The sequence below is a fragment of the Girardinichthys multiradiatus genome, chromosome 5, assembly GCF_021462225.1.
Source record: "Girardinichthys multiradiatus isolate DD_20200921_A chromosome 5, DD_fGirMul_XY1, whole genome shotgun sequence".
Classification (NCBI taxonomy): Eukaryota; Metazoa; Chordata; class Actinopteri; order Cyprinodontiformes; family Goodeidae; genus Girardinichthys; species Girardinichthys multiradiatus.
Genome location: NC_061798.1, coordinates 7,130,309 through 7,152,723, shown reverse-complemented (window position 1 = coordinate 7,152,723; position 22,415 = coordinate 7,130,309). Strand labels below are relative to the sequence as shown.

Sequence of the window (22,415 nt, the reverse complement as noted above, 5' to 3'; positions counted from 1 at the left end):
TTAGAAATAGGAATGCTCTCCTGTTCATGTCTAATACAGGCCTCTAACTGTTCAATCGTCTTGGGCCTTCTTTGTCGCACCTTCCTCTTTATGATGCGCCAAATGTTCTCTATAGGTGAAAGATCTGGACTGCAGGCTGGCCATTTCAGTACCCGGATCCTTCTCCTACGTAGCCATGATGTTGTGATTGCTGCAGAATGTGGTCTGGCATTATCTTGTTGAAAAATGCAGGGTCTTCCCTGAAAGAGATGACATCTAGATGGGAGCATATGTTGTTCTAGAACCTGAACATAGTTCTCTGCATTAATGGTGCCTTTCCAGACATGCAAGCTGCCCATGCCACAAGCACTCATGCAACCCCGTACCATCAGTGATGCAGGCTTCTGAACAGAGCCTTGATAACAACTTGGGTTATCCTTGTCCTCTCTGGTCCGGATGACATGGCATCCCAGTGTTGAATAAAAAACTTCAAATCGTGACTCATCTGACCACAGAACAGTCTTCCATTTTGCCACACTCCATTTTAAAAGACCCCTGGCCCAGTGCAAACATCTGAGCTTGTGGAGCTTGCTTAGAAATGGCTTCCTCTTTGCACTGTAGAGTTTCAGCTGGCAACGGCAGATGGCACGGTGGATTGTGTTCACTGACAATGCTTTCTGGAAGCATTCCTGAGCCCATTCTGTTATTTCCTTGACTGTGGCATTCCTGTTTGAGGTGCAGTGACATTTAAGGGCCCGGAGATCACGAGCATCCAGTAGAGTTTTACGGCCTTGACCCTTACGCACAGCGATTGTTCCAGATTCTCTGAATCTTTTGATGATGTTATGCACAGTTGATGATGATAACTTGAAAGTCTTTGCTATTTTACGCTGGGTAACACCATTCTGGTATTGCTGCTCTATCTTTCTGCGCAACAATGGTGGAATTGGTGATCCTCTTACCATCTTGGCTTCAGAGACACTGACACTCTGAGAAGCTCTTTTTATACCCAATCATGTTGTCAATTGACCTAATTAGTGTTCATTGGTCTTCCAGCTGTTTGTTATATGCTCAATTTCCTTTATCCAGCCAATTATTGCTACTTGTCCCAACTTTTTTGGGATTTGTTGATGCCATGTAATTTTGAAACAACATATTTTTCCATTAAAATGATACATTCTCTCAGTTTAAACTTTTGATCTGTGATTTGTGTTCTATTCTGAATAACATATTTGATGTTGGCACCTCCACATCATTGCATTCCATTTTTATTCACAATTTGTTTAGTGTCCCAACTTTTTTGGAATCCGGTTTGTATTATGGATATGTCAAAATCTATACAGATACACCAAAGACTTTTTTTACACCAGGGGTAGCATCCATTATTCCTGTGTTTGGAGTGAAAGTAGGGGAGAGGATAAGTGACAATTCTTCAGTATACACAGACGAAATAGTAGCAATACTACTCGCTATTCCGTGGATTGTAGATAATCAACCACTAAAATCAATAATATGTTCAGTTTCAAAACAGTTGTTCAGAAGGTAGATCAGACATCTTGATGAAAATACAACAAACAGTGTATAGAATCAAAATTATGGGATGAATTTTGATATTTGCATAGGTCCTGGGACATATTGGTATTGTAGGAAATGAAAAAGGAGACAAAGTTACAAAGGAGGTTACCAGAAGCATTTCAACTATAGTTATCAAAATCAGTCAAACAGTGAGTCAGTAGAAAGCATCATGAAGGGCAAAGATTGCAAAAACAACAGAAAGAAGAAAAAATGCTGGTTTAATTGAACTCAGTGGAAAACAGAAGAAAGTGCTGGAAGAAACAGGTGGGAGGAAATGATCAAATCACACCTCAGATATTTAGACACAGGGTTAAGCAGGACATTTTTCATAATAGGGAAACAACCTATTCATTCAGAAATTTATTTCTGTGTCTTACCCTCTTGCTTGAGGGTGTCAATAGTGGCCTTCTGGACAGCAGTCAGGTCGGCAGTCTTACCCATGATTGGGGTTTTGAGTGATGAACCAGGCTGGGAGTTTTAAAGGCCTCAGGAATCTTTTGCAGGTGTTTAGAGTTAACTCGTTGATTCAGATGATTAGGTTCATAGCTCGTTTAGAGACCCTTTTAATGATATGCTAATTTTGTGAGATAGGAATTTTGGGTTTTCATGAGCTGTATGCCAAAATCATCCATATTAAGACAATAAAAGACCTGAAATATTTCAGTTAGTGTGCAATGAATCTAAAATATATGAATGTTAAATTTTCATCATGACATTATGGAAAATAATGAACTTTATCACAATATGCTAATATTTTGAGAAGGACCTGTATATGCAAACCAACAAAGAAAACCTAAGAAGAAGAAAGTATTTCTGTTTGAAGATTCTACAGAAGCATGCATGTTTTTTTCACATTTTAAATATAACAGTCTGTAAGATTTGTAGTTTTTTACAATTTGTGTTTGCTTTTGTTTAATAAATTTCAATAAAGATTGAATCAAAAAAACTTGCTCGTCTATGCTTTTTGTGACTTCGAAATTGGAATTTTAAAAGTGGAAGCCTATACATTTAAACAGAACCACAATGTATAAACCTTTACATATTTCATCATTATGACAGCTGGCATCCATTGTATTTCTTTGCTTTTTACATATAGATCTAGAACTTTTATGTTTATATTAAAAATGCCTTGCTTTAGTGGCAGATGCCACTCTGTTCTTTCAGAACTGCATCTTATAATCACTGGCGGAGCCGGGGTCCCACCCTGAGTGAAAACCCACGGACGGTAAACAGATTATATTTTGTGGGAAATACTCATACTCATGCCGCCCTCGGCAACCATTAAAAGTTAAATGTTGATTAATACTTGAAATCATAAAAATAAAAGAATAATACTTGAAATCATAAAAATAAAAGAATTAAAAAATCTGCCCTGTTTATGTCATCATTGTACTTTTTCTCATTTCACTTAAGCAACAACTTCTTCCGATTTTCTGCTGTAAGGTCATTTTATGAAATACAATGTATGAGTACACTCAGGCTTTTGATGTGATTTATTTACAACATGTCATCATAATCGTCCCCTTCATTTTCGTGCATTTCTACCTGGTTCAGTGTTGCATATGCCACCATGAACAATACCAGAAATTCTGTAGGAATGGATGTGCGTCGTGTTCTTCCGTCAGTGGTCTGAGATGCATTCCATCAGACGTCCATCTCTTCTGGTTCGGTATCACCTCCTGTGGATCCTGCTTTAGATAGAGAAAGAGTCCTGCTACCAGAATTAAGCTCAGGCTTATCAGTTCTGTCCACATGTTACAGAGAGCCATTTTATAATTGGGCGCAGATCAGCTGTTTTCTTCACCGGTTTGAGACGCTGGGCCATCTTTGAACCCGGACTTCCTCTGCTACCCCGTCGGTTGATCTGGCTCCTGTAATGGCAAAACTGGCTTACAGTGGCTTTTATGGATCCAGGAAGGCCTCTCTGCTATTTTCAGAGCTGTGGGCGTTGTCAGGAGTATTTGAAACGGCCCTTTACACCAAGGAGTGCTCCAATTCTTCCGGTGGAGTGTCTTAATCAGGACCAGGTCTCCAGGCCTCATTCTGTGGGATAGGAGCAGAGATTATCGGCAGACCACTGGACATTTGTTCTTCTTTTGTCTGCAACATTTTATTCATCCACTCAGCTAATGAAGTTTCCTGTTGTGCTTTCTCTATTTCATTCATGTCAGAGGGCAGAGAAAACGGTCTGCCATGTACTATTTCTTTGAGAATACGAATTTACATCAGCGACTTGGTGTCACGTGATCTCAGGCTCAGAATATAGTGGGTGGAGTTATACAATGATGAACAGTAGGTGGCAAATGGAGTAAGACCAGTTTGATTTGGAGTTATTCTCATCCATAATTTAACCAGGGATAGGCATTCGGGTCATGGCCTCCCTGTTTCTTCCATTGTTTTCCTTTATCTTTAACTGAAACCCTAATGCTTTAGAACTTAGTTCTATTAATTTATTTACAAAATGAGTTCCATTATCTGACCTTATAATCTGTGGGATACCATATGTGGGGAAAAAATGTGTCACTAGGTTCATCTATTACAACTAGGCAATATTTCTTCCCCCGTGTTTGCAACAAATTATGCACGATCTGCAAAAATTCTTTGCATAGTCAGAAAAATTTATAGTGTAGCATTAATGCTTTACCAGATGTGACATATTCCCCCCTTGACACGTGGGTCTTCCCAATGTGTCACTGTAGCCGCTGTGTTGTATAAATGTTTTTGGGAGGATTGGTTTATCTTCTATCTGATAGATGTCATCTTTTTTCTGTGCTCCTCTCTTTAGCCAGGCCTTTATTTCTGTCTTGGGTGCTGACTGTTGGGGGTCTTTCAGCACGTCTGTGTCTATAAATAGCAGATCTGACATTTTCTCTTTAATAGGTTGAAATGAGTTAGTTCTGTCCCTGATGATGTTTTAAAACCTCTATTTTGCCAAATCTTAGCATGGTGATGTACTGATCCGAAAACGTATTGGCTGTCTGTGTATATAGTAAGTATTTGTCCCTCATGTAATTCACATGCTCTTACTACAGCATATAATTCTGCTGTTTGGGCTGAGCATGTATTGGGTAGAGATTTAGCTTATATTATTCTGTCGATGGTTGTTATTGCATAACCAACTCTATTCTTTCCATATTCATCTTTAGATGCTGAGCCATCTACAAACACAACACATGAATCTGGTATAAGGGTTTGAGAAATGTCTTGTCTGGGTTTGGTGTCTTCTTCAACTTTTGCTTTATAAGAATGTGGTTTTCCATCTTCTGCAGTAGGTATTAGAGTACTTGGATTTAAAGGGCACATCTTTTTAGAGTTATGTTTGGCTGTGATAATAATAGCGATGTCAGTGTGATATGTCTTGCATGTAGCGTCAGGTGCTTCTCTTAATATTCCTGACTTCAACATATCTTGTATTACTGGCTTAGTATCTTCTTCAGCTTCTGGCTTAAAGGGGTATTGACGGACTAATGGCCTTTTTTCAGATATTAGTTTAACCTTGTATGGTGGGAACCCCTTTATAAGCCCTACATCAGTTGATGATTGGGACCTCAGTTCAGGTGGGACAGCAGCTAGGGCAGGATGCATGTTGCTCTCTTTGCTCTCAGCTAAGCCCTGTATTTGTCCCTCTGCCTCATCTAAATGTGTCCTTGGATGGACTTTGACTGTCCACGCCAGAATGAGCTTCCAGATTCCTGTATTAGGATCTACCTTTGACAGTGTCAATGGTAGAGGTTTAAAACCTCTGTTTTTCCAAATTCTTATTATTCTTTTTTATCATATTTTATAAAGTAAGTCCTTATTACATTTAAAAATGAGATCAATAGTTTTGGTAGTTGCTATTATTATAAATAATGCTTGGTTTAGTTCTTATTAAAAATAAAAAATAAAAACTCACTCACTGATGAACACAAAAATGAAGGGCATATTATATCTTATAATCTTAGTTTATCTTACCCAGTTTTATAGATACAACATACACTTTCAGTCAGCTTTGTATTTAGTTCAAGTAACTAAAGTTTGTTTCAATTAACTCAAGTTTTCTCTATTTCAGTCCAGTCCAGTAATTCTGTTAAGGTTCATTTCATCTTATGTTAAGTTTGAGTCTAATTCAATCATTTTGAACCTGACTGGAAAAAGTCTAAACATCTGTTAAAATCTTTTTGTTTTACCATAAAGAACTGACCTAATATTATTATGGTAATGTTGAGGACTCTAATTTTTACATAACATGAAACAGACATTTATTTCACAAAAACAGAAAGTCAAATACAGACATTTGGCCACATGAAAGTTTAAATACCCTGTTTGTAAAATAATTGTGAAAAATTGAAGACGGATTTATGAACTTTCCTATGGTTATCAGTATTTTCAATACAGGTAGAACCTTTGCCATCTTTATATGATTTTTCGAAAAAGATTCTGGAAACCTTATTAAGATATAAATTTGGCAAAGATCATCAGAACATCAGACCTTTATTAGCGCTTTTAAGGTCCCTCAAAGATGCATTACAATGAAATCAGTCATTCCCATTCACACACATTCACACACTACTTACTTATTTCTCTGTCAGAGTCATTTTCTTTGCAAAAATTTGAACATAATTTGACTTCTATTATTCTTAAAATGCACATTGTTTCCTCATAACCCCTTTTGTTTCCACAAGGTCTGTTTTGAACGCTTCAATTCTTTTTTTTTATTCACCAAGAATCAATAAGGTGGTCTTAATTGGGGTCCACCTTAAAGGTATTGTCTGTTGGGTGTCATGTTATCATTGTCAGGTCAGTGAGGTTCATAAGTTAGTCAGAACCTTGGTCATTTGGTCTGTGCTCATAATGTTTCATAGATCCAGCCTATGATTAGTCAGCAAAACTTCCACCTATAGGAGAAAAATTGATTGTTAATGAATGAGATGAATTTCCTAGGAACACTGTCTTCCTCCTGGATGAGCATCACCTGTTGAAAAACTTTCATCATTGTTTGTTTCACATATTCAATCAGATCTTTATATTATACCAGTAGGTGAAGTTGTTAGTATCTCATGTAGACTGACATATACTGTTGCATTTGGAGAGGATCTCAGATTAAATAAACATAGTTAGAGCTTCAATCCAGGCTCATTTTGTGTCTGCAGACTTTAGCCAATTTTTTGTTTCTTTTTTTTTTTTTTATACATAAAGAGCAAGATTCAAAACATTTTCAAAAGGCAGATTGTGGCAGAATGTTAACAAAACTGCTTATTGATTGACAAAATAACATTCAAGCACACAATCACCATATTAAAAGGCTCTACTTCTAGAGAATCACTAAACTTCTGGGGTCCGGTTTTGGCCCGCGGACCTTGAGTTTGACACATGCAGGGTAGAGTTACAATTTTTTTTTTTTTTCAGACCTTTCAGCAGAGATGGGCTTCTGCTGTTTGCAGAAGTTTTATCTTTGTTTTCAGGCAGCTGCATCTCTTTGTCAAGGTCGTTTCACAGAGCTGAAATTTAACTTCTCTCAAAGAGGAAAAATGAAGAATGCACACAATCTGAGCCAAATATGGAATTATTTCCCTGTAAAATGAATCTTTTGCATTTTATCATGATATTGTTGGTTTTATAACACCATAGAATGATTTTTAAAGCACCTGTTTCTCACTAATGCTTGCCTACAAAATCTTTTACTCTCAGATTACTTCTTTAACAACTCTAGTCATTGTTCACTGGGTTGTCCAGTTGGACAGTTTCCATGTTGTCCACATTGTCACCTCCTCTTTTAACTTCTTTTACCACGTCCTCTAAAACCATCTCTTAGTCTTTATAATTTGGGGCTACCTTGGTATTCTAAACTGGGATGGGTGGCAGTCCGCCCCCCTTTATTTGTTTTCAGTTAAGCTGAAAGTTTTTTCCTGTGCTTTTCTTAAGGCCTCAGTATTATGGCTATGTCAGTTAAAAGCTGCTCTTATTGTTTTTTTTTTTAAATTCATCTTTTTGTTTTAATCTGTTTATCAACTGTGTGCACTCAGGGACTGAAAAGTCCCCTTTGAAATTATAATCTGGCAAGGTTTTTTATTGTCTCTTGAATCTTTTGAATGCATAATCTCCAGTTTAAGATCCCCGTGTAGTTTTAGGATTTCAGTGATAATTAAGTTACCTGAAAATCCGTATTTTTATGCCATCGTGTACATATTTCTGTTAAATCAGAGCTTTTTCTCTGTTCTTTCCCCATTGTTCTTTGTTATTTTTCTCTTTTTAGTTTTCATTATTTCTAATTTTAGATCCCCTTGTAATTTTAAGACATCCTTTGTATCTAATTTGCCCAAAAACCCATGTTTTTTATTTTTTATTCCATCTATGACAGATCATACCTGCTCCTTTTACATAGTTCTCCATAAACTTTACCTCCCCTTCTAAGTCAATTAGTTTACTTTGTTTCTTCCCCATTATGTTTTATGTTAGTTTAATTATAGTATGAATGTCCCAGATAAAAGGTCACTGGCATGAGACTTTAAGGAGAGGACATTAACACGCCCTTCTACTGCGACTAATTCGCAGCGGTGTTAATTTTCTGGAATGAAATCCGACCTGAATCTCCAAAGTCACCAGTACGTAGTTTTAATCTGGGCAAAAGAAAACACAGGACTAGCAGAATCCTGCTATGATTCTATTAAAATGCTTAGTCCTCCATATACACACAACACAGTCACACAGTTAGTTTCAGGTACCTTGTAATTTTTCTAAGTTAACTTGGTATTATTTTATGAGCTCAATTTACTCTGTTCTTTTTACTTTTATAGCGCTTATTCTATTCCCTCGCAGGGGAATAACCCTTAGTCGTTTTATTTGGCCCCCTTCTTGGCGGGGCCCTACCTTAATTTGTCACTATTCCTTTCACGGTGGAATAAAACCATCCCAATGCAGCGTCCTTACCGGCGACGCAGTACCAACGACTTTAAAGTACTTTTCTTCTTTTATTTATATAGCGCTTACTCTATTCCCTCGCAGGGGAATAATCCTCAGTCGTTTTCTTTAATCCCCTTCACGGCGGGATTGTACCAAATTTGTCACTATCCCTTTCACGGTGGAATAAAACCATCCGAATGCAGCGTCCTTACCGGCGACGCACTACCAACGATTGTTAAGTACTTTTCCTATGAACTGTATTTTAAAACTGTCTCACCTCGGAGTTGACTTCTTGGTGACTCTCTGGACCCTGTGAGAGTCACCCCGCGCTGAGGAAGGCCATAACCCACTGGCCAGGTGTGAATTCACACACACCGGGACTTTCAGCCACTCCGGCTAAAGGAGGCTGTGCAGCGGTGCTTCGCTCGACGTCAGGCTTCCCCCACGGATCCCAGAGTCACTGTTAAAGCAAAGAGAAATAAGGTTATTGAATTAATCTGACTTCGAAGGACCAATAAATGTTAGGTATTATTTAGTCAACTCAGAGGTAAGAACGATACAGTCATAGTTACTTGCAGCAAGGGTAGCCCACTTTGCAGTGAAACTACAAAGTTTTTGACACCCTATCTCTTTATTTATATGACAGTTCAGACAGGGTGTGTGTGTGTGAGACGGAAAGGAGGCTGGTTCACACAGAGATAACAATGATCTCACACACACAGGGAGGAAGGCATAGTGCAGGTGCCTTGCAACACAAAGTTTTTACATGAGTGATAACAAGTTTTTGCACCCATCCAACACCCGCCCATCATCGAAGATGTCAAATGCCTCCTCGAGGGCGCATTGGTCCACTATGGGGAATTCCCCTTCTAGTGGGGAGAAAATGGCTAGCCGCCGTTGCTTCTCCGCCGGCAGGAAAGGCAGGTGGACTGCGGGGTCAGGGCCAGGTTAGCGTGATCGGGACCGAGGCAGCCCACGCAGATGACATGCAGGTCGTAGCTCATAATGTAGCCAGTATGACAAGCCGAGCAAAGGCGGATAGTGTCGACGCTAGCCATCATTCTTGTGTAGCAGCAGTGCTATTAAGCTGTCGCTGAAGAAAAAACGGGAGCCGTTTGCCCGGTCTCACCGTAATTTATATGGACCGGGGTGGGGCCCACACAGCAGGTGGGCGTGGACTAATGTTTTCAGTGCTGCGTGTGAAGGGATAAACCCACTAGCGATAGCCTTAAAGGGCGAAGCCTACAGGAAATAGGACAGTGCAGTCTGGCAAATTGCACAGTACTACACAGTTTGCCCCAATCCCATAAAGAAAACACTAATCAACAACAACTATAAACATGTGCATGCGTATAATGTGTACCCATGATGATGCCCCCTTCACATTTCTGCATGCCCCCTCATATATACATGCCTTGAACTAGCCCTGTTCAGATGTAGGAATTAAAGGAAATAATCTGGCAGACAAATATGCAAAACAAGCTACAAAAAGCAGTCAAAGTGATATAATGGTACCACTCAGTAAAGGAGAAATGAAATCAGTAAATAGACAAAGGGTAACGAGAAGATGGCAGAAACAATGAGAAGAAGAAAGTACTGGTCGGTGACTTTAACATTAAAAGAAAAGCTGGCAGGATGAAATAACCATATCCACATTACGCTTTGGTAACATGGTTCAACAATACATTATTTGAATTGGGAAACACGCTACAGGGAAATGTGACTTTTGTTTATAAGAGACGATGGAACATGTCTTTTTGTTTAGCGGCAAATATACAGCAAAGAGAAGGGAACTGGTACATAATTTACAAGAAAACAAAATACAAATGGATATGCAAGATCTTTTGGACAAAGTCCCTAGTTCGGAATGTTATTCTCTTTTGTTAAGGTAAATTTATTACTATATATATGAAAAGTAATGACTGTGTATCTGTTGGACACTCAAATAATGGTATACGGTCATTTTTTAAAGTTCAGAGTGAAACTAAGCCTACGTGTGAATAAAACAAGCCCAGTGCAACAGATGGAATCCAGGGCTGGGTCAGTTCCTTGCTTTCGTGCATTGCTGTCTTTTTGTACTAACCCATTTCCATTTAGTTTCCATGAGCATACTATATCAGAATATTTCTGATGAGGTGTGGAGAAAAATAATCACAAAATGCTTAAATCTAACTAATTCAGTTTATTTTTGTCGAGTCCAAATATACATATACATTTGTCCTACTCTAAGATGGTTCTAATACTAAGTAAACATTAGAGATGGAACTTTATGGGTTTTCACAAAGTTTATTTTTTTTGAGTGTTACACTGCGTTTTAAAGAAATTTATTTTCTGTATTGAACAATGGACTTCAGCTCTGACCTGTCTAAATATGCAAAATTTTAAGCAGAACCAGATACAATCCAGAAAAAGCCGCATTGTCCATATCAAAAATGACACCACTGCTTCTGACTAAACTGTGAATACAGCCTCTAGGTATTCATCATAATAAAGAACAAACTGATGCCCAAACTTTTACAGCTGACTTCCTACTTTGTTACTCTTCCCCTTTTATATACCATGTCCTCTACCTCTTTTGGTAATTATCCCCACCTATAATAAAGAGATTAGAAGAGAGAAAAAAGAATAAAACTACAAGACAGCAGCTACTGAGAACAGTAGATTTTGGCAATATCTGTACAGAAAAATGTCAGATGGACTATATGTGCACCCTGGTTCTGTTAAACATGTTCACTTTGAACAGGACAACAGGGAAAGCATGGTGAACATCTATGTGAGTACAGAAAGCCTGAAAGTGTTCGATGCTCCCTGGGTGGAGGATACATCACCAAACTCTCCAGGACCTTCACAGGCTCAATCCATAGGTAAGGACACAATATTTCTTTCTCTTTTTTTAGTTGGTTTGTATGAAGCTTGCTGTCCGTAGCGAAAAATGAATATTGGAATTTATTTATCCACTCCACTTTGAGGATTTCAGCCTTACTGGTATGTTATGCATATATGTTTTCAGGTATTTACAAGACTTACTCACTGTTTGTTAAGTCTCTTTTGTCAGTGAAACATCTGTGAAGAGGAGTCCTTTCAGATGGTACTGTGTTTTTCTGGGTGTGGTGTGTCTGGTTCTCTTGGTTGGAATCGTCTACCTCGTAGTCTCAAGTAATTCTGTTTTTACTTCCACCTTGAAAAACTGAGAAATACATATTCAAATGTGTGTGTTTACTGTAAGATGGAACCTCCTGTAAGAATATTCATTTAGTCTCCATTCCCTTTGCAACAGAGACCCAGGACCAAAGCACCTGTGGACACAACACAATAGAGCAAGAGATAACTAACGTTTGCAGGAACCTGACTGTACTGACTAATATTAAAAAGGAACTCTACAAAACGATAAAAGAACTATGCAGCAGGCTTGACGGTAAGAAACCTACCACCTACACCAAAAACATAATCACAATCTGTCGTGGAGGATCTTGGGTCGGACCAAAATGCAGACAAGAGCTCGGTAGCCGCATCATAATTTATTCCTCAAGGCAAAAAACGTAACAAAAACACTGTAGGAACTATAAACAAATGAGGAACAATAGAATCAAAAATGGTTAAAAACCATGACCTATAGAGTGATGTACCATTACCATTCAATGTTATTTATGTTTGAGAACCAATGATTATCTTGAGAAACCTGGAAATTAGCTTAAGTCAGTCTTAGAACTTACTAAGAACAATAACTGGTATACCTTCAAACCACCAATCACAATGCAAGATCAGAGGAGCAGATAAAAGATTATTTAAAAAATATTTAAAGAATGATTTGCTGAATAAAAACCAACCTTCTGCATAATTAATTTTCAATGGTGTTTAATTAGATTTCTTTTTTTAGTACAGTAACATTTAAGGAAATATTAAAATAATATTTAAGGAAATATTATTTCAAATGGGAACCAACAGCCTTTTTGGATAAATGATTCTTAACTAGCCATCACCTAATTCACATGTAATCTTCTGGCCTGCCCAGCCTTAGTCTTTAGCAGTTTCAGCTAAGGGAAAGCCTGTAGTTTCCTTAAAGTCAAACATGTGCCTGTAAAATACCGTTAATAAATTGAATAAAATGTATAAGCATTGATGACACGTTATGACCGATCTGTGTTTAAAACCACGTGCGGACTGAACTGTACAATAAAGGCATGTTGTGGCAACTTTCAGTGGCCACAATGCGGCGGGGTTAGTTCTATTTCCTATAGGCTTCGCCCTTTAAGGCTATCGCTAGTGGGTTTATCTCTTCACGCGCAGCACTGAAAACTTTAGTCCCCGCCCACCTGCTGTGTGGGCCCCACCCCGGTCCTTATAAATTACGGTGAGACCGGACAAACGTTTCACATTTTTTCTTCAGCGACAGCCTTATAGCACTGATTCTACACAAGAATGATGGCTAGCGTCGGCACTATCTGCCTTTGCCTGGCTTGTCATACTGGCTACATCATGAGCTACGACCTGCATGTCATCTGCGAGGGCTGCTTCGTTCCCCATCACGCTAACCTGGCCTTGACACCGCAGTCCACCTGCCCTTCCTGCCGGCATCTTCCTCCGGAGGAGAAGAAACGACGGCTAGCCATCTTCTCCCCGCTACAAGGGGAATTTCCCGTAGCGGACCAATGCGCCCTCGAGGAGGCATTGGACATCTTCGATGCTGGGTGGGACGATTCCGCCCCGGAGACAGCGACTGATACTATCTCCATTCCCTTCCTCTGGACGGAGGACGCGGAGGCAGATGCCAAACCAGTCCAAGCTCAGGGCCTGCCGATGTCGGCGACCATCTGACTTGCGGCGATGGGCGCACTTCTTAGCGCGCTGCTGGACATAATAGCCAAGGTAGCTAATGATAAAGGTGTCTCTGTTCCTGCGCCTTTAGCCCAGCATCCTACTGATGACCTGGCGGGAAAATTCGCCCCGACTCATCTGACTCGCCCAGATCCGGTTTTGCCCCGTTTTCCGGCGATAAACGCTTACCTGTCGGGAGCCGCGGTCAAGCCGCTTCAGGTTAAAGCTCCTGTCTCCACCTTCACACCCATCACGAGGGTGGAGTCCTGGCCTGGCGTGTGAGACGACGGCCTGTGCCCCCCTCCTCCAGCGATGAGATCACAGCCAGGCTGACAGATTGCTCCCACCAGTGTGCCGCTCAGGTCGCTGCAGCGACGAACAACACCGCCTTCTTAGCCTACTCCATCTCCAAGAAGGCTCAGGAGATGGAGCTGCCACCGGAAGATGTGGAGGAATTCTGCAATTTTGCGGTCACCATCCTTAACCTCTGTGCAGTGTCGGCTGTGGGCTCCTCCCGCATCGCTGCCTGGCAGACCTTGCTACAGCGACAGATGTGGCTTCGGATCTCCTCCTCCATTCCCAAGGATTTTAAGAGAGTTACTGGAGGGACCAATCAGTCCGCATGGGCTGTTCGGTCCTTATTTTCAGACTGCGCTGGGGCAGACCTACTGTCCTCTTTCAGGCAAGGGGAAAACCGATTCAATTAGAGACAACCAGTGTTGCCGGATCTCGCGAGAGAAACAAGCAACCAGCTCCATGAAAACAAGCCCAACGGGCAATACACCACACTGTGTATAAAAGAGACTGTTTGTAAATAGTATAAATGTAGAAAAATAATATGTCATTATACACAAGCAGCACCAAAACAATGTTTAACACTTTTAATAACTTAAATTCTTTGAATAACATAATTTTAAACTGAAAAAAAGAAAATTGCATTTTGCATACATCTCACCAAAATGAGTAAATACAGTCTACAAAAATACTTTCTTTAAACTATGTTTAAAATAAAAGATACACATGAGCCAACACAAACCTTGTCAGAAATCACATATGTAAAAATGAGCATAAAGCCTACCTGAACTACAATACATCATCACTATTTCCCCACTTACTGCAACTCATTCTCACGCTGTCACTCTGGGCTCTGGTGAGAGTGTGTTTGGGGTCTGTAGAGTCAACTCGGTCAGGCGTGATAACCAATAAACAGGGGCCTGGAAAGGACAAACTACCTACAATTCGTGTTTTGCTTTATTGTGAGGAGCTGGGAGATAATCAAGGGGTTTAACTTGGAAAGAAAGCCAAGCTCAAATAAGCAACTTCACCTTCAAAAAAGAGCCCAAAAAACTGCAACCTGCGACTCACAAGATTTGCAAGCAACTTTAGGAAAAAAACAAGCCCAAAGTTATTTATAATAAGCGGACTTGGCAACATTGGAGACAGCATCTCTGCGGGGAGCTCTCTGGAGCACAAGTTGCTTCTGTATGCCTGAGAAAGAAAATGTTAGCAATGCTTTTCCTATTGCCCATTTCATATGAAAGCTGGATTATGTGAGCAGCAGATCAATACTTAACTTTGTAGTTCTCGATTGACGTGTATTTTGACCGTCGAATCATAGTCTCTTTGGATCTAAGTTGAATAGTTATGTCTTCTTGCCCACAAGGACATTCACGCACAGTGCATACCCTGTCCGCTCTCGCTGGAGATCCGTGTGGTAGAGACCAGATGGAAGTGGGAATACGATTTTTGTTCAGTGATTCAGCTCTGACTCCTCCTCTTCCTGGACTGAGTTGGAAGTAGGTTAATGTGATTCATTTTCAGAAAAGTTTCAGAAAAGTTCACACCGGCCTTTGATTGTGTACAGCTCAAAGTCCATGTTCAATCCATGGCTGGGGTCCCAACAAGTCATACAATAGTTGATAGATATCACGCAAGAAGAAACATTTTGCTCAAGATGCAAGAAATCCAAAAATGAGGACAAATAACTACTGACAGTCGATGAATCTTGATCAACTCAAAAAAAATGTCCCCAAGGTTGGAACAAATAGACGTATGATCTGTGAAAAACATGCTGTGGCAGGCGGTTTCTTGTCCTACCCAAAGAAGTCGGCTAAGAAAAGATCATAACTGCAAAGGTGTAAAGGGGGGACTGACACTGCAAATAGGAATGATGGTCATTTCAGTTATTTCGTACCTTTGCAGTTTGGGCTGTTTCATACATGACAGGTCTTGACATGAAATGGTGCCAATCTTTACACAGAAACGAGTGTATGGATTGGCAAAGCGATGCAATGACCTGAAACCAATAGAGATTCTGATCATTCTCTCTCTTAGCCACATTGTACATTTGCAGTACCAGACTCTTTTGAAAATGGTGCCATTTACCATTTACCCACTGGCGACTGTGGCTCAGTAGGAAGAGTAGTCGTCTTGCAATCAGAAGGTTGTGGGTTCAATTTCAGCTTCCTCCTGCCACATGTCGATGTGCCCCTGGCAAGGCACTTAACCGTAAGTTGCCTACCGATCTGCATATCATTGTATGAATGTGCAATTGGGTTCATTTGGCTCTAGTGTAAAGTGCTTTGAGCGGTCTGTATGACTGGAAAGGCGCTATATAAGTTCAGTCCATTTACCCTGGGATGTTTCATACTAGCCAGTTTGACAATTGAGGATTTAAAGAAATCATCTATAATCTACTGTAAGGAAATGTGGTTATGTGACTCCAACAAATAATATTTACCACTTACAGAGACTTAAAATTATTTTAGTTGTAATATCTCATTTTTCATAACAGTTAATGGGTTATGCAGTGGTTTATGAACATGGATAGGAAATGGTTTGTTTACAAGTAAGAAATGGAAGCAGGAAGGAACCAAATGGGATTGTGTATGTATAATAAAGTCTGAATTGACGTACAGCGTTGAAAAACGAGTACATGTTTTTCAGTGGTGGAACAGTGAGGGAGATTTCTCTGAAACGTCAGGTACACAAATAATACCAGTTTCCTTCTTTTGAGAGAAAGAGGAACTATTGCAGAGGTAGCCAATGGAAAAAAACTCTCTTACTCAATAACAGTACTGTGAGAAAAAAAAAGTAAAATGTTATCTGCTAAGAGAAGAAGCCCAGTGACTGAACCAAAAAAGAAAAACTGAGTTTAATTAAGTAGATGTAAGTAAAGAGACCATTTACAAATGTGTTTTTTTTTTTTTTCTCCTGATAGTGTTCTGTTCTGTTCTGTAAATAGTCCTTTTGGGCCAAGGTTTAAAGATACTAGTGATCATATATTAATTGAGTCTTTGTCATTAAAAACTAAAATTGTGTTAAAATTTTATTTGTTATGTTATTTAATTTGATCAAGTTATCTTGTTTTTCTTCTTTTTTTTTAATAGTGATCTAAAGAAGTCGTATCATACAGTTTTCTCAGGGGAGCATCAGACTAAACGAGGTTTTTATTCATGGATGTTTCATCTGTTTCTCCTTCTGACATGCAGGATGCATTGAAAAGGAAAGTTGCAACTTGGCTGGCAATAAAGACACAAACCAGAACTGAGCATCTATTGCAAGTAGAACAGTATGTATTTAAATTTGAAGCTTTGAATGCTGTTTGACTAGTTAGTATTACTCCAAAAACAAAGGAAAACAAACTTTTGAACATATGTGTGCAAATTCTCTCTCAGGTTAAACATCCTGCTGCATTCTCAGTTTAGTCACTGTTTTGTTCCTGGCATGAAAAAGAAAAGTACAACTTCATAAATAAAGAATGTATTTACCAGTAACAGAAATCAACTCATGTGCAGCTTTGTTGTGAAAAATTTTAAAATGAGCATTGGTGAATTTTGGGGCTTTCAAACATCTGTTTCTCTTTCAGGTGCCGGAACATGAGACATATTTTACATCAATCCAAGAAAATATTCTAGATTGTGATTGAGGTTTGCTGGCTTTAAGACAATTCGCTCCTTCACTGGTTACAATTCCCACTTCACTTATACCTCCATGTTGTATCTAAACAAAGCACTCAGTACCCATGTGTTTGATAAACTGACAAAAACAAAAACAGAAATCCATGAAAAATCAAAGCCCCTGTATGAAACCACCTGGTTTTAGACATGTTTATTGGAGTCACGTGACAACTTTTCTTACAGCAGAAAGCAGACAGCTTCTTGTCATACCTGCAGAAGAAAGGCACCAAAAGGACCAGAAACTGCAAAATTGTGAAGAAGTGAACTGTACAAAATGACCAGCACCCATTTTTGCTACTTATAGGTTTTTATGTTTCACTCTCAGCTTTACAAGTAGAAAAAAAAAACATGTTACATTAGTGCAATTATCTGTTTAAATAAATGTGTACCCTTAAAACCTGGTTTGACTGCAGTTTGTTTCATGGTTGCACATCTGTGCAAACTGTTGGATAAAAAACATGACTGGCAGATGTAGCTGCAAAACTCACTGGCCACTGTATTAGGGTCACCTGTTCAACTCCTTATTAACATAAAAACATGCCCTAGCCAATCAGATGGTAACATCTCAAGACTTTTAGGCATCTAGATGTGGTGAATATGACTTGTTGTAGTTATAATAATTGCTGATCATCAGTTATTTTCATGCACAACCATCCCTCTGGGTTACCTAGAATGGTCTGAACATGGGAACTTTCCAGTGAGCAGCAGATGTGTGAACCTAAAAGCCTAGATATCAGAGGTCAGGGGAGAATGGGCAGACCATCTCTAAGTGATGGAAAGGCAACAACAGCTCAAATACACACTAGTTACAATCAATCTATGTAGAATACCATCTCTGAATGGAACATACACAGAACCTTAAAGCAGATGGGCTACAGTAGCAGAAGACCAGACCTGGGGCCACTTCTGTCAGCTAAGAACATTGAACTGAAGCTACAATATTGGAAGAATGTTGTCTGGTCTAATCAGTCTTGATTTCTACCGCAACACTCAGAGGGTATGGTCAGAATTTGGGATAAAATCATGAAAGCATGGGTCCATCCTTTATCAATGGTTCATGCTGCTGCTGGTGGTGGTTGTGTAATGGTGTGGAGTCCTCGATTGAATGTATCGTGACACTTTCTTGGCACAACTTGGGCCACTTAGTTTTGACTGAGCATCATTTACACATCGCAGCTTACAGAGTATTGCTGACCATGTTCATCACTTTTATGACCACAGACTGCCCATCTTCTTGTTAGGAATAACCTTAATTAATATTTGTTACAATAGGATAAGACACACAGTACAAGGATAAATGGCCCAAGGATTGTCATAAATGACCTGAAGGTGGGGCACTGGGGCTGATAGTGGAGCAGCTGGTATAACTGGGTTGATTAGAAAGCTACAGCACACTTAGTATGGACTCCCGCTACTACACAATCTAACAGATAGACACCACAATGGTGACACATACTGGTCCTTCTCAACATATTAGCATATTGTGATAAAGTTCATTATTTTCCATAATGTAATGATGAAAATTTAACATTCATATATTTTAGATTCATTGCACACTAACTGAAATATTTCAGGTCTTTTATTGTCTTAATACGGATGATTTTGGCATACAGCTCATGAAAACCCAAAATTCCTATCTCACAAAATTAGCATATCATTAAAAGGGTCTCTAAACGAGCTATGAACCTAATCATCTGAATCAACGAGTTAACTCTAAACACCTGCAAAAGATTCCTGAGGCCTTTAAAACTCCCAGCCTGGTTCATCACTCAAAACCCCAATCATGGGTAAGACTGCCGACCTGACTGCTGTCCAGAAGGCCACTATTGACACCCTCAAGCAAGAGGGTAAGACACAGAAAGAAATTTCCGAACAAATAGGTTGTTCCCAGAGTGCTGTATCAAGGCACCTCAGTGGGAAGTCTGTGGGAAGGAAAAAGTGTGGCAGAAAACGCTGCACAACGAGAAGAGGTGACCGGACACCTGAGGAAGATTGTGGAGAAGGGCCGATTCCAGACCTTGGGGGACCTGCGGAAGCAGTGGACTGAGTCTGGAGTAGAAACATCCAGAGCCACCGTGCACAGGCGTGTGCAGGAAATGGGCTACAGGTCCCGCATTCCCCAGGTCAAGCCACTTTTGAACCAGAAACAGCAACAGAAGCGCCTGACCTGGGCTACAGAGAAGCAGCACTGGACTGTTGCTCAGTGGTCCAAAGTACTTTTTTTGGATGAAAGCAAATTCTGCATGTCATTCGGAAATCAAGGTGCCAGAGTCTGGAGGAAGACTGGGGAGAAGGAAATGCCAAAATGCCAGAAGTCCAGTGTCAAGTACCCACTGTCAGTGATGGTCTGGGGTGCCGTGTCAGCTGCTGGTGTTGGTCCACTGTGTTTTATCAAGGGCAGGGTCAATGCAGCTAGCTATCAGGAGATTTTGGAGCACTTCATGCTTCCATCTGCTGAAAAGCTTTATGGAGATGAAGATTTCATTTTTCAGCACGACCTGGCACCTGCTCACAGTGCCAAAACCACTGGTAAATGGTTTACTGACCATGGTATCACTGTGCTCAATTGGCCTGCCAACTCTCCTGACCTGAACCCCATAGAGAATCTGTGGGATATTGTGAAGAGAACGTTGAGAGACTCAAGACCCAACACTCTGGATGAGCTAAAGGCCGCTATCGAAGCATCCTGGGCCTCCATAAGACCTCAGCAGTGCCACAGGCTCATTGCCTCCATGCCACGCCGCATTGAAGCAGTCATTTCTGCAAAAGGATTCCCGACCAAGTATTGAGTGCATAACTGTACATGATTATTTGAAGGTTGACGTTTTTTGTATTAAAAACACTTTTCTTTTATTGGTCAGATGAAATATGCTAATTTTGTGAGATAGGAATTTTGGGTTTTCATGAGCTGTATGCCACAATCATCCGTATTAAGACAATAAAAGACCTGAAATATTTCAGTTAGTGTGCAATGAATCTAAAATATATGAATGTTAAATTTTCATCATTACATTATGGAAAATAATGAACTTTATCACAATATGCTAATATTTTGAGAAGGACCTGTAGTCTACTGATAATCACTGAAGGAGTGCACATCCATTGCATTGGAGTGCCAGATATAAAAACTGTATGTGACCCTCTATCAAGGTTCTTCGTCATCCTGTAACAGACTGCGACGGTCCGAGACGGGAGCCTCAGCGCTGATCTCTGTAATCATTCCTCTGCCTTAACTTAGATTAAAAAGAGCTAAAAGTTAGAAACTGTTTGAGAGTCGTTCCTTTAAGAGTCTTTAGATAGAGTGGTGACTGTTTCCGGGGTCCAAGGACTGGTGGAGCTCCAAGGCGTCTGACCGCCGACAGGGTGCGGTAGCTTTGGACAAAATGGTATTTCCGACCGCGCCCCGGAAGCAGAAACCACTTTTGGATAGCATAGGGTTGCCACGGAAGGACAACACATCACAGCTGCGGCCGCAACAGGTAAGGAGATTCCTATTAAAAATCTCCAGTGTTTTTCCTGTAAAAACACTGGCTGTGTTGTTAGTTCTGAGTGAGCTGTTTTTGTAATTCTTGGAGGCAGAGAAATGGTTCAGAATAATTGTTGTGTACGCATTAATAAGTGATAAGACGTGTTAATAAGCAGTGCGATTTTAACGGTGACAGTCCGGGAAGAAAGGTACAATCTTCTAAAAGACAGCTAAAATCTAACGGTGTAGGTTTTGAGTTCCTTTATTGTATGCAAGGGAAGATCGGTTTCCCTCGCACACAATATAAAAGCTACCTCCCTGAATGAGGCACGCTAATACTTGACTAAGGTTTGAACGGGTCCTGAGTTCCGCTTAACGGAATTCGAAAGCGCCGCCAAGGGGGAAGTATTAGGTTTCGATAGCTAATTGAACTTCTTAAAAGTTTCAAAAAGCCGCTTACTTCCTTGTGAGTAAAACACGCAGAGATAAATGCGCATCCTCGGTTTAGGTTTTCATGGTTCCTGTTTGCTCTCGTAAAGAGCATGAAAGCCACCACCGAGAGGGAGTCTTGAGTTTCGATAGCTCTCTAATTGTTCCTTAAGAAAAATTTAAAAGCCGCTGGCTCCTTTTTGAATAAACAGCTATATAAAGATAAAAGTGTAATATCAACTGACCAGTGGGAGTGTGGATGTATGTGAGTCGGAAGTGAGCTGACGGAAGTGACGGGGGACATATTTCACTGACGGACACTGACTGACTGCTACATGCTACATGCTAAGCTAATATGCTAAGCTAACATGCTCAGCCAGAGTGTGTGAACGTGTGTGTAAAGTGAGAGAATGACTGAGAGAATCACTAGAAAATGAGCTCCGTGCTCTGTAGGAGCAATGCTTGGACACAGGGAGGAGAAATTTATTAGCAGGTTTCAGCCACAAACACGCTTTAACAAGTTAAAGCAACAATTGGACTCTTAACAGCTGGTGCAAATACATGCAGGTTGTGGGAATGTTTTGGAAATTCATGGAGATTTTATAGGGAAATCATTTTCTCCCACTCTACAGCAGCAGTTTTATAACTCAGTGTGCGCCTCCCCCGCTTTCTGTTATAACTCACGAAACAAACCTAGTCTACTCAAGCATGGTGTCAGACTAGATTGAAAATTGACAGAGAACAGCAAGAGCAGCCTTTAACTAACATAGCCATAATGCTGAGGCCAGTTGAAAAGCACATGCAGAAAATTCATTTTACAGGGAAATAATTCCATATTTGACCCAAATTGTGTGCATTTTTGATTTTTCCTCTTTTGAGAGAAGCTAAATTCTGTCCTCAGCTCTGTGAAATGACTGTAGCATTAAACTTGACACAGACATGCAACTGCCTGAAAACAAAGATAACACTTCTGCAAACAGCAGAAGCCTGTCTACTGAGAGCTCTGATAAAGATTTTAACTCTACCCTGCATGTGGCAAACTCAAGGCCCACGGGCCAAAACCGGCCCACCAGAAGTTTATGTGATTCTCTAGAAGTAGAACCTTAGATATGACAACCTTTTCTCTCTCAATAGGGGGAAGTAGGAAAACAGCAGAAGTCACTGTGCTGGTTCAGAGCAACAGGTCCCATTTCTCAAAAATCATTAATTGAAGGATCTGATGATCATTGCCAAACTTCTGTCTCAAAAAGGTTTCCAGAATTTTTCCAAAATCATATAAAGATAGCAACAGTTCTACCTGAATTGAAAAT

General features: G+C 40.1%; 1 long non-coding RNA gene across 1 annotated transcript; it reads left to right on the top strand.

Moving 5' to 3' along the window:
- The first annotated feature begins 11,100 nt into the window (after positions 1-11,100).
- On the top strand, positions 11,101-17,483 carry LOC124867748. Its single transcript, XR_007038138.1, has 5 exons — positions 11,101-11,300; positions 11,479-11,592; positions 11,714-11,851; positions 16,743-16,822; positions 17,120-17,483. It is a non-coding gene; the product is annotated as an uncharacterized LOC124867748 (long non-coding RNA).
- Positions 17,484-22,415: the final 4,932 nt, after the last annotated feature.